Below are 12,776 nucleotides of genomic sequence, written 5' to 3'. Positions count from 1 at the left end.
GAATGGCCAGCCTCCCAAAGGTCTAAGATAGCATCAAACAAAGATAGCTACCAAAAGTCCTAGATGTCAAAAAGCTCTCTCTTACAATAGTAAAAGGTCCTACTTATAGAAAACTAGTACATAGATGAGTAAATGACATAAAAATCCACTTCCGGGCCCACTTGGTGTGTGTTTGGGCTGAGCAATGAAGAAATTTCGTGTAGAGACTCTCCTTGGAGTTAAACGCCAGCTTTAGTGCCAGTTTGGGCGTTTAACTCCCAATTAGGTGCCAGTTCCGGCGTTTAACGCTGGAATTTCTTGAGGTGACTTTGAACGCCGGTTTGGGCCATCAAATCTTGGGCAAAGTATAGACTATTATATATTGCTGGAAAGCCCAGGATGTCTACTTTCCAACGCCGTTGAGAGCGCGGCAATTGGGCTTCTGTAGCTCCAGAAAATCCACTTCGAGTGCAGGGAGGTCAGAATCCAACAGCATCTGCAGTCCTTTTGAGTCTCTGGATCAGATTTTTGCTCAGATCCCTCAATTTCAGCCAGAAAATACCTGAAATCACAGAAAAACACACAAACTCATAGTAAAGTCCAGAAAAGTGAATTTTAACTAAAAACTAATAAAAATATACTAAAAACTAACTAAAGGATACTAAAAACATACTAAAAACAATGCCAAAAAGCATACAAATTATCCGCTCATCACAACACCAAACTTAAATTGTTGCTTGTCCCCAAGCAACTGAAGATCAAATAAGATAAAAAGTAGAGAATATGCAATGAACTCCAAAAACATCTATGAAGATCAGTATTAATTAGATGAGCGGGGCTTTTATCTTTTTGTCTCTGAATAGTTTTGGCATCTCACTCTATCCTTTGTAATTCAGAATGATTGGCTTCTTTAGGAACTCAGAATCCAGATAGTGTTAGTGATTCTCCTAGTAAAGTATGATGATTCTTGAACATAGCTATTTATTGAGTCTTGGCCGTGGCCCAAAGCACTCTGTCTTCCAGTATTACCACCGGATACATACATGCCACAGACACATAATTGGGTGAACCTTTTCAGATTGTGACTCAGCTTTGCTAAAGTCCCCAATTAGAGGTGTCCAGGGTTCTTAAGCACACTCTTATTTGCCTTGGATCACAACTTTATTTCTTTCTTTTTTTCTCTTTTTTTTTTCGTTTGCTTTTTCTCTTTTTTTTTTTGCTTTTTCTTGCTTCAAGAATCATTTTTAATGATTTTTCAGATCCTCAGTAACATGTCTCCTTTTTCATCATTCTTTCAAGAGCCAACATTCATGAACCACAAGTTCAAAAGACATATGCATTGTTCAAGCATACATTCAGAGAATAAAAGTGTTGCCACCACATCAAAATAATTAAACTATTATAAAATTCAGAATTCATGCAATTCTTTCCTTTTCAATTAAGCACGTTTTTATTTAAGAGAGGTGATGGATTCATAGGACATTCATAACTTTAAGGCATAGACACTAAGACACTAATGATCATAAGACACAAACATGGATAAACATAAAGCATAAAAATCGAAAAACAGAAGCATAAAGAACAAGGAAATCAAGGAACAGGTCCACCTTAGTGATGGCGGCTCTTTCTTGCTCTTGAAGATCCTATGGAGTGCTTGAGCTCCTCAATGTCTCTTCCTTGTCTTTGTTGCTCCTCCCTCATGTTTCTTTGGTCTTCTCTAATTTCATGGAGGAGAATGGAGTGTTCTTGATGCTCCACCCTTAGTTGTCCCATGTTGGAACTCAATTCTCCTAGGGAGGTGTTTAATTGCTCCCAATAATTTTGTGGAGGAAAGTGCATCCCTTGAGGAATCTCAGGGATCTCATGGTGAGAGGGGTCTCTTGTGTACTCCATCCTTTTCTTGGTGATGGGCTTGTCCTCATCAATGGGGGTATCTCCCTCTATGTCAACTCCAACTGAATAACAGAGGTGACAGATGAGATGAGGAAAGGCTAGCCTTGCCAAAGTGGAGGTCTTGTCCGCCACCTTGTAGAGTTCTTGAGCTATAACCTCATGAACTTCTACTTCTTCTCCAATCATGATGCTATGAATCATGATGGCCCGGTCTATGGTAACTTCGGACCGGTTGCTAGTGGGAATGATTGAGCGTTGTATGAACTCTAACCATCCTCTAGCCACGGGCTTGAGGTCATGCCTTCTCAATTGAACCGGCTTTCCTCTTGAATCTTGCCTCCATTGTGCGCCCTCTTCACATATGGTTGTGAGGACTTGGTCCAACCTTTGATCAAAGTTGATCCTTCTAGTGTAAGGATGCTCATCTCCTTGCATCATAGGCAAGTTGAACGCCACCCTTACACTCTCCGGACTAAAATCCAAGTATTTCCCCCGAACCATAGTGAGATAATTCTTTGGATTCGGGTTCACACTTTGGTCATGGTTCTTGGTGATCCATGCATTGGCATAGAACTCTTGAACCATCAAGATTCCGACTTGTTGAATGGGGTTGGTGAGTACTTCCCAACCTCTTCTTCGGATCTCATGGCGGATCTCCGGATATTCACCCTTTTTGAGTGAAAAGGGGACCTCGGGGATCACCTTCTTTAAGGCCACAACTTCATAGAAGTGGACTTGATGCACCCTTGAGAGGAATCTATCCATCTCCCATGACTCGGAGGTGGAAGCCTTTGCCTTCCCTTTCCTCTTTTTAGAGGTTTCTCCGGCCTTGGATGCCATATATGGTTATGAAAAAGCAACGCTTTTACCACACCAAACTTAAAATGTTTGCTCGTCCTCGAGCAAAAGAAGAAAGAAGAGAGTAGAAGAAGAAGAAATGAGGAAGAGGGGGAAGGTGGTGTGTTCGGCCAAGAAGGGAAAGAAGGGGTGTTTAGGTTGTGTGAAAATGAAGGGTTAAAGAAGGGTATATATAGGAGAGAGGGGGGTAATGGTTCGGCCATGGAGGGTGGGTTTGGGAGGGAAAGTGGTTTGAATTTGAAGGGTGAGGTTGGTGGGGATTTATGAAGGATGGATGTGAGTGGTGAAGAGAAAGATGGGATTTGATAGGTGAAGGGTTTTTGGGGAAGAGGTATTGAGGTGATTGGTGAATGGGGGAAGAGAGAGAGATTGATGGTGGGTCCTGTGGGGTCCACAGATCCTGTGGTGTCAAGGAAAAGTCATCCCTGCACCAAATGTTGCTCAAAATCACGTTTTGAGCTATTTCTGGCGTTAAACGCCGGGCTGGTGCCCATTCTGGCGTTTAACGCCAGGTTGTTGCCCTTTACTGGCGTTTAACGCCAGTCTGGTGCCCCTTTCTGGCGTTAAACGCCCAGAATGGTGCCAGACTGGGCGTTAAACGCCCAACAGCTAGCATTACTGGCGTTTGAACGCCAGCTTCTTCTTCCTCCAGGGTGTGCTGTTTTCTTCCTGTTTTCATTCTGTTTTGCTTTTTTCATTGTTTTTGTGACTTCTTATGATCATCAACCTACAAAAAAGATAAAATAACAAAAGAAAATAGTTAACTATAAAACATTGGGTTGCCTCCCAACAAGCGCTTCTTTAATGTCATTAGCTTGACAGAGGACTCTCATGGAGCCTCAGAAATACTCAGAACCGTGTTGGAACCTCCCAACACCAAACTTAGAGTTTGAATGTGGGGGTTCAACACCAAACTTAGAGTTTGGTTGTGGCCTCCCAACACCAAACTTAAAGTTTGACTGTGGGGGCTCTGCTTGGCTCTGTTTTGAGAGAAGCTCTTCATGCTTCCTCTCCATGATGATAGAGGGATGTCTTTGGGCCTTAAACACCAAGGATTCTTCATTCACTTGAATGATCAACTCTCCTCTATCAACATCAATCACAGCCTTGCTGTGGCTAGGAAGGGTCTGCCAAGGATGATTGATTCATCCATGCACTTCCCAGTCTCTAGGACTATGAAATCAGTAGGGATGTAATGGTCCTCAATCTTCACCAAAACATTCTCTACAAGTCCATGAGCTTGTTTTCTTGAATTGTCTGCCATCTCTAATGAGATTCTTGCAGCTTGCACCTCAAGGATCCCTAATTTCTCCATTACAGAGAGGGGCATGAGGTTTACACTTGACCCTAAGTCACACAAGGCCTTCTTGAAGGTCATGGTGCCTATGGTACAAGGTATAGAAAACTTCCCAGGATCCTGCCTCTTTTGAGGCAGTTTCTGCCTAGACAAGTCATCCAGTTCTTTGGTGAGCAAGGGAGGTTCATCCTCCCAAGTCTCATTTCCAAATAACTTGTCATTTAGCTTCATGATTGCTCCAAGGTATTAGCAACTTGCTCTTCAGTAACATACTCATCCTCTTCAGAGGAAGAATACTCATCAGAGCTCATGAATGGCAGAAGTAAGTCCAATGGAATCTCTATGGTCTCATCTTGAGCCTCAGATTCCCATTGTTCCTCATTGAGGAACTCAGAGGAGATTGGTACACGCCCACTGAGGTCTTCCTCAGTGGCGTCCTCCTCCTCTCTTTCCTCCATATTCGGCCATGTCTATGGCTTTGCACTCTCCTTTTGGATTTTCTTCTGTATTACTTGGGAGAGTGCTAGGAGGGAGTTCAGTAACTTTCTTGCTCAGCTGACCCACTTGTCCTTCCAAATTTCTGATGGAGGACCTTGTTTCATTCATGAAACTTTGAGTGGTCTTTATTAGATCAGAGACCATTGTTGCTAAGTCAGAAGTATTCTGCTTAGAACTCTCTGTCTGTTGCTGAGAAGATGATGGAAAAGGCTTGCCATTGCTAAACCTGTTTCTTCCACCATTACTGTTATTGAAACCTTGTTGAGGTCTCTCTTGAGTCTTCCATGAGAAATTGGGGTGATTTCTCCATGAAGAATTGTAGGTGTTTCCATAGGGTTCTCCTAGGTAATTCACCTCTTCCATTGAAGGGTTCTCAGGATCATAGGCTTCTTCCTCAGATGAAGCTTCCTTAGTACTGCTTGGTGCATTTTGCATTCCAGACAGACTTTGAGAAATCAAATTGACTTGTTGAGTCAATATTTTATTCTGAGCCAAAATGGCATTCAGAGTGTCAATCTCAAGAACTCCTTTCTTCTGACTAGTCCCATGGTTCACAGGATTCCTTTCAGAAGTGTACATGAATTGGTTATTTGCAACCATTTCAATTAGCTCTTGAGCCTCTGTAGGCGTCTTCTTCAGATGAAGAGATCCTCCAGCAGAGCTATCCAAGGACATCTTGGATAGTTCAGAGAGACCATCATAGAAAATATCTATGATGCTCCATTCAGAAAGCATGTCAGAAGGACATTTTCTGATTAATTGTTTGTATCTTTCCCAAGCTTCATAGAGGGATTCTCCATCCTTCTGTCTGAAGGTTTGGACTTCCACTCTAAGCTTACTCCATCTTGTGGTGGAAAGAACTTTGCCAAGAAGGCATTGACTAGCTTTTCCCAAGAGTCCAGGCTTTCTTTAGGTTGAGAGTCCAACCATATCCTAGCTCTGTCTCTTACAGCAAAAGGGAATAGCATCAGTCTATAGACCTCAGGGTCAACCCCATTAGTCTTGACTGTGTCACAGATTTGCAAGAATTCAGCTAAAAACTGATGAGGATCTTCCATTGGAAGTCCATGGAACTTGCAATTCTGTTGCATTAGAGAAACTAATTGAGGCTTAAGCTCAAAGTTGTTTGCTCCAATGGCAGGGATAGAGATGCTTCTCCCATAGAAATCAGGAGTAGGTGTAGTAAAGTCACCCAGCACCTTCCTTGCATTGTTGGCATTGTTGTTGTTTTCGGCTGCCATGGGTTCTTCTTCCTTGAAGAATTCGGTCAGGTCCTCTAAAGAGAGTTGTGCTTTGGCTTCTCTTAGCTTTCTCTTCAGGGTCCTCTCAAGTTCAGGATCAGCTTCAACAAGAATGCCTTTGTCTCTGCTCCTGCTCATATGAAAGAGAAGAGAACTAGAAAATGTGGAATCCTCTATGTCACAGTATAGAGATTCCTTGAAGTGTCAGAGGAAAAGAGAAATAGAAAGAAGAAGGAGAAGAAGAATTCGAACTTTAATCAGGTAAGGTTCGAATTGTGCATTAAGAAGGAGTAGTACTCCATAAATAAAAGGATGTGAGGAGGAGGGAAGAGAATTTTCGAAAATTCAATTAAAAGATTTTGAAAACATTTTGAAAATTTGATTGATAATTTTCGAAAATTAAAAGTGAAAAAGAAATCAAGTGATTTTTGAAAGAGATTTTGAAATTAGAAGTTAAAAGGATTTGATTGAAAACTTATTTTGAAAAAGATGTGATTAAAAAGATGTGATTGAGAAGATATGATTTGAAAACAATTTGAAAAGATATGATTTGAAAACAATTTGTAAAGATATGATTAAAAATTAATGACTTGCCTAACAAGAAAAGATATGATTCAAACATAAAACCTTCCTTAACAGAAAAGGCAAAAATGTTCAATCAAATCATTAATTGTTAGTAAGTATCTTTGAAAAAGGAAAGAAATTGATTTTGAAAACATTTGATTGAAAAGATATGATTTGAAAAAGATTTGATTTTGAAAAACTTTGAAAACTTGAAAAAAATTGATTTGAAAACAAAATTCTCCCCCTAGCACCATCCTGGCGTTAAACGCCCAGAATGGTATACATTCTGGCGTTTAACGCCCAAAATGCTACCTCTTTGGGCGTTAAACGCCCAACCAGGTGCCCTGGCTGGCGTTTAAACGCCAGTCTGCCTTCTTCACTGGGCATTTTTGAATGCTCAGCTTTTTCTGTATAATTCCTCTGCAGCATGTTCTGAATCTTCAATTCTTTGTATCATTGACTTGAAAAGACACAAATTAAAAATATTTTTGGATTTTTAATAATCAAAATGCAAAAGGAATCAATTAACAATGCATGTAAGACACCAAACTTAGCAGTTTGTGTACTACTGACACTATATGAGACACATAAACACTCAAGTCAATAGAATTTAAAGATCAAAACAAGAAATATATGCATGGATTCGAAAAAATGTAACAAAAACATGCATTTGACACCAAACTTAAGATGAGACACTAGACTCAAGCAAGAAACATCAAATATTTTTGGTTTTTATGATTTTGTAAATTTTTTTTGTATTTTTCGAAAATTAAGTGGAAAAAGGTATCAAAATTCTTAATGAGAATTCCAGGAATCAGTGCAATGTTAGTCTAAGACTCCGGTCCAGGAATTAGACATGGCTTCACAGCCAGCCAAGCTTTCAAGGAAAGCTTCGGTCCAAAACACTAGACATGACCAAAGGTCAGCCAAATCTTAGCAGATCACTGCTCCAAGAGCAAAATTGATGAGAATCAACAAGCTCTTGTGGTGATAAGTTGAAACCTCGGTCCAATCAGATTAGACATGGCTTCTCAGCCAGCCAGATTTCAACAAATCATCATGAAACTCTAGAATTCATCTTCAAGAATTTCGAAAAAAAATAAATACCTAATCTAAGCAACAAGATGAACCGTCAGTTGTCCAAACTAGAACAATCCCAGGCATTGTTACCAAAAGCTTGCTCAAAACTTGAACAATCCCCGGCAACGGCGCCAAAAACTTGGTGCGCGAAATTGTGAATACTACAACTTCACACAACTAACCAGCAAGTGCACTGGGTCGTCCAGTAATACCTTACGTGAGTAAGGGTCGATCCCACGGAGATTGTTAGCATTGAAGCAAGCTATGGTCATCTTGTAAATCTTAGTCAGGCAAACTAAAATGTATATGATGATGAACGAAAATAATATAAAGATAAAGATAGTGATACTTATGTATATCATTGGTGTAAGAGCTTCAGACAAGTGTATGAAGATGCCTTCCCTTCCGTCTCTCTGCTTTCCTACTGCCTTCATCCAATCCTTCTTACTCCTTTCCATGGCAAGCTCGTGTAGGGTTTCACTGTTGTCAGCAGCTACCTCCCATCCGCGCAGTGAAAGCTAATGCACGCACTCTGTCACAGTACTGCCAATCACCGGTTTGGTTCCCTCCCCTACCGGAATAGAATCACTCTTTTGCGTCTGTCACTAACGCCCAGTAGGTTACAGGTTTGAAGCACGTCACAGTCATTCAATCATTGAATCCTACTCAGAATACCACAGACAAGGTTAGACCTTCCGGATTCTCTTGAATGCTGCCATCAGTTCTCGCCTATACCACGAAGACTCTGATCTCACGGAATGGTTGGCTCGTTTGTCAGGCGAGCACTCGGTTGTCAGGCGATCAACCATGCATCGTGCAATCAGGAATCCAAGAGATATTCACTAAGCCTCAGATGCTTGTAGAACAAGAATGGTTGTCAGTCACCTTGTTCATGGGTGAGAATGGTGATGGGCGTCAATCATCACCTTCATCATGTTGAAGAACAAGTGATATCTTGGACAAAGAACAAGCGGAATTGAATGGAAGAACAATAGTAATTGCATTAATACTCGAGGTACAGCAGAGCTCCACACCTTAATCTATGGTGTGTAGAAACTCCACCGTTGAAAATACATAAGAACAAGGTCTAGGCATGGCCGAATGGCCAGCCTCCCAAAGGTCTAAGATAGCATCAAACAAAGATAGCTACCAAAAGTCCTAGATGTCAAAAAGCTCTTTCTTACAATAGTAAAAGGTCCTACTTATAGAAAACTAGTACATAGATGAGTAAATGACATAAAAATCCACTTCCGGGCCCACTTGGTGTGTGTTTGGGCTGAGCAATGAAGAAATTTCGTGTAGAGACTCTCCTTGGAGTTAAACGCCAGCTTTAGTGCCATTTTGGGCGTTTAACTCCCAATTAGGTGCCAGTTCCGGCGTTTAACGCTGGAATTTCTTGAGGTGACTTTGAACGCCGGTTTGGGCCATCAAATCTTGGGCAAAGTATGGACTATTATATTGCTGGAAAGCCCAGGATGTCTACTTTCCAACGCCGTTGAGAGCGCGCCAATTGGGCTTCTGTAGCTCCAGAAAATCCACTTCGAGTGCAGGGAGGTCAGAATCCAACAGCATCTGCAGTCCTTTTGAGTCTCTGGATCAGATTTTTTGCTCAGATCCCTCAATTTCAGCCAGAAAATACCTGAAATCACAGAAAAACACACAAACTCATAGTAAAGTCCAGAAAAGTGAATTTTAACTAAAAACTAATAAAAATATACTAAAAACTAACTAAAGGATACTAAAAACATACTAAAAACAATGCCAAAAAGCATACAAATTATCCGCTCATCAGCAATCCACCATAAAATGAAAAAGAGATGCAAATCACTATTTGTACCTGAAGGAATCGACTTGTTCCTGCACAACTGACCTCATTAATCATTTTCATATCCTCGAGAAAGTGGTAGAGTTTATCAGCCAAGATCATAAAAGAGAAAGCTTAGCCCACAATGACTTAACATGTTCGTCTTCAACATAACCATGCAACCTTTTTTAGACTCATAGGCAGACTCAACCATCTGCAAGGTAGATGAGGACCTGCCCTTAACCTCAACAACCTCAACAGGCTTTACTTTTGCCTAACCCCTCTTTCGTTTAGGTCTAGGATTCAGCTCACATTGCACCGCAGCTGCGCTAGTGTCTTTTTCAACGTTGGTGGTCGAGCCCTCTTTCTCATTTTCTCTCAGTTGGCTAAAGAAGGACTTCAGTCCAGCAGTCGTAATGGTCAGAGCCTTCTCATCTACATGAAAAAAATAGAAACAAAAGACAATAAGACTCACGTAGGCATAGAATTAGCAAAGTTCGACATTCTAAATTACCTATGTAATCCAACACCACCTGCCTATCAGTATCCCACTTCAATAATTCAGCAATAGACAACAACTCTTTCGAATCCAACATTTCAAAAAGAAACTCCATGACAATGTCGTCATCAAGAAACCTATCGTCGACATCCAAAACCTGAGTTGGCTCGAGACGCCAAAACAAAGGAAACCTCTCCTCAAGATACTCATTTACATAAAAGGGGAAGTCTTCCTCCGCATTCCTAACTTTAACAAACATGGTTTTGAAGTCCTTAAAGGATAACTTATACAAAGCAAAAATCGAACGACCAGGATGACTACTCAGATTAACCCACAACCCACGCCCAACTCCTTTAGCTTGAAATAAAAAAAACAATCTAAGGAAAGGAGGATGTTCTAACACGTCCATCAACACTTGGAAAGTCCTGACAAACCCCCAAGAATTCTGATGCAGCTGGGTTGGAGCACAATTTAGCCAGTATAATACACCACACTCAAAATCAGCAAAAGGAACCCTAACACCTAACTCTGTAAATAAGCAGCTATACATGTAAAAGTAAGACGAGTCACATAAACGCTCACATACACAATCATCCCCCTTGCAAGGTAAAATCTCTATCCTAATCTAACTACCCTCCCTGACACACAAATTCGAACCCAGCATTCTCACAGACTCCTCGTCATCAAATTGAGAAATGTAACTCCTAACTTTGGAATCAACCCAGTTACAAGGATCATTTTCGTCAACCACTACTTTTCCTTTCTCCATCGTCAGAAGCAGAAAAGAAGTTAAGTAGAAAAACCATGAAGAGAAGATTAACACTCACTTTTTTCACTCATTCTGTGACAAGCCAAAGAAGATTACACAGGAAATCTATGATGTCTAAAAATTAAGGCAAGGGTTACAAAAACAGTTAACATGGCAGTGGATAAACAGTTACCAACGACAGGTTTTTAACCTCAACCCTTCAAAGAACAGTTGTAATTCACATAAAAATTCAACGGTCAGGGTACATAGAAACGCGTACCACGTTTCACCTCAATCAATCCAACAGGTGCGAGAAGCAAGACACACATTAAATGAAAATTGTTTCAAATTCTGTACAGAACTAAGCCGAGCTTAGGAGTTGAGGTGCACTAACACAACACAATATCCATGGCCGAGGTATATGCAAAATTTAAGCTCGCCTTCGTTCCTTCTAACCAAGACAAGCTTGGGTCTATGATACATCCCCTATACCTCGGGTAACAAATCAAATAATAACAAACCGAATAACTCGGCCACAATAACAGTAAAGTCGGTTCCGAGACATTATTAGTAAAAGATTATCAACAAGCCGTTACCAAAGGAAACGGCACCAATACCCCTACCTAGAATCTTGAACAAACTCAAAGAATCAGTATACAAATCGTCTATATAAACGAAGACATAACCTCAGCAAAGACAGGTTCCACAAAGCTTATTTATAACTTAATAATATCTCATTTAAGCACTTTTCCTGACTTGAGTGTCGGAGTATCTTTTGCAGGTATTTTCGTTGCGGTGTTCAAGTCAAGCCGACATATAGCTCCTCAAATCAAGCAAAGCATTGCTCGAAAGGAATCGCTATAACTCTGTAGCTTCATACAGAATGGAACAAATCTAATATAAAAAAAGAATTTTGCTAATTGTTAATTTATGTCCTAAATAAAGGTGTTTAAATCCAAATCGATCAAAATTAAATCACTTATCTAATCCAAATCGAAAATCGATTATAACCGTACTAATTTGAATTTAATTAGATTCTATTTTGGCAAACTGCATGGATTGGATCGAATTTCAGATCTACTTCTTAAAACAAACCCAATCCAATCCAAATCACAAAATGTTCTATAATATTATTATTTTATTATTATATTTAAAATTTTACTTATAATATGTTTAATTTGTTATAAATTTTTATGTCATTTATGTATTATTATTTAGTGAATATTTTATTAATTTAAAATAAGATTTTTTTAAACTAATCTATAATTTTATTTCTATTATTATGTTATTATTAGTTTTAAGATATTGTTGGGACTTATTATGACATTATTGGTTACTTAAAATTTGATATTAAGACTTGTTATATATATTTAATTTTTTTAATTTACGAAATCATAAATTTTATTAAATCCAAACCTTTTGAAATTGGATTTGATTTTCTAAAAATAATCCATTAAACCTACACTGTACATAAAATTAGTATTCAAATCGAATGAATTTTTGATTCACAATTGATTCAAATTGTACCGTGAATATTTTTAGTCCTAAAAAAATATTTTAAAAATACTATAAAAAGATAAAAAATGTTTGACTAAAAATTCTTAAAAATTAACTTTTTTTATATTTCTAATATAATGATTACATTAGTCTTAAAAATTTTCTGTTATTATACTCTTTACATGTATCTTTAGAGCATAAATGAGCTAAATTTAAAAAAGAGTAATCTTAGTCTTGCTATGGGGACCTCGGTTGAGAGTTTTTGGAGTGCGAGAGTGAGTGAGTGGGGTTTTAAGCCTTTGAGGCGTGGGTGAGCATGTGGGACCCTTGTCCAATCTCTTTGCTCCATTGAGGCATTGAGTGCTATCCTTAAAATTCGTTTCCAAGTGGCTATACTGGAGTGTCCTATGATGCTTTCCATTGGCTTTGTCCTCTCCTGCTTCTACGGCTTGCCACGTGGCATGCTGTCATTGATACACGTGGTCACTGCAGCTGCTGCTGACACTTCTCTTACGGTTGGATGACATGCTGGGTTTCCAGCTTACCAACCCTCAACGCTAACGCCATACAGTTGTCAAATTCGCAATCTCTGATTTAAGCCAAGTTTAGTGTAGTTTTTTTTTTGGGGGGTGGTGGGGGGCAAAAAACTCTTATTTTATCTGTTTTAAAAAATATTATTAGAAAAAATAAATTTATATTTGGATAAAAGTAAAAAACATATTTTTAATTCATAATTTATTGAAGCTTTTCTAGAATTGTTTTTCTGAAAGTAACATATTACTTAAAGTAAAGAAATTCTTTTACTTTTGTTAATAAAA

The 12,776-nt window shown here is 39.2% G+C and overlaps 1 non-coding gene across 1 annotated transcript; it reads left to right on the top strand.

The window, feature by feature from the left end:
* The first annotated feature begins 5,254 nt into the window (after positions 1 to 5,254).
* Positions 5,255 to 5,362, top strand: LOC130978675 (small nucleolar RNA R71). The gene has a single exon (XR_009086294.1). It is a non-coding gene; the product is annotated as a small nucleolar RNA R71 (small nucleolar RNA).
* The last annotated feature ends 7,414 nt before the right edge of the window (positions 5,363 to 12,776 follow it).

This window comes from Arachis stenosperma, chromosome 4 (genome assembly GCF_014773155.1).
Source record: "Arachis stenosperma cultivar V10309 chromosome 4, arast.V10309.gnm1.PFL2, whole genome shotgun sequence".
NCBI lineage: Eukaryota > Viridiplantae > Streptophyta > Magnoliopsida > Fabales > Fabaceae > Arachis > Arachis stenosperma.
Note: the sequence above shows the minus strand (reverse complement) of the source record. Positions and strands in the feature narration are given on the sequence as shown.